Below are 471 nucleotides of genomic sequence, written 5' to 3'. Positions count from 1 at the left end.
TTATTTGGGAATTCTGGGGTTTTTTTAAGGAATTCTGTCATTTTATTAAGGACTTGGGAGGTTTTATTAAGGAATTTTTGGATTATTAGGGAACTGGGAGGTTTTATTAAGGAATGGGGTGGATTATTAAGGAATTTTGTCATTTTATTAGGGAATTTTGGGGTTTTATTAAGGAATGGGGTGGATTATTAGGGAATTGAGAGGTTTTATTAAGGAATTTTGGGGTTTTATTTGGGAATTGGGTGGGTTATTAGGTAATTGGGAGGTTTTATTATGGAATTGGGAGGTTCTATTAAGGAATAGGGTGGATTATTAGGGAATTTTTGGGTTTTATTAAGGAATTGTGGGGGTTTATTTAGGAATTCGGAAGTTTTATTAAGGAATGGGGTGGATTATTAAGGAACAGGGTGGATTATTAAGGAAGGGGGTGGATTATTAAGGAATTCTGTCATTTTATTAAGGAATTTTTGG

The 471-nt window shown here is 33.8% G+C and overlaps 1 protein-coding gene across 4 annotated transcripts in view; it reads right to left on the bottom strand.

Annotated features, from left to right (window-relative positions):
- CD276 (CD276 molecule) overlaps window positions 1–471 on the bottom strand; it is an 11,384-nt gene that overhangs the window by 3,862 nt on the left and 7,051 nt on the right. The window lies entirely within an intron of this gene.

This window comes from Corvus kubaryi, unplaced genomic scaffold (genome assembly GCF_017639235.1).
Source record: "Corvus kubaryi isolate FWS band 111438036 unplaced genomic scaffold, C.kubaryi_AGA036_p1.0 36594, whole genome shotgun sequence".
NCBI lineage: Eukaryota > Metazoa > Chordata > Aves > Passeriformes > Corvidae > Corvus > Corvus kubaryi.
Note: the sequence above shows the minus strand (reverse complement) of the source record. Positions and strands in the feature narration are given on the sequence as shown.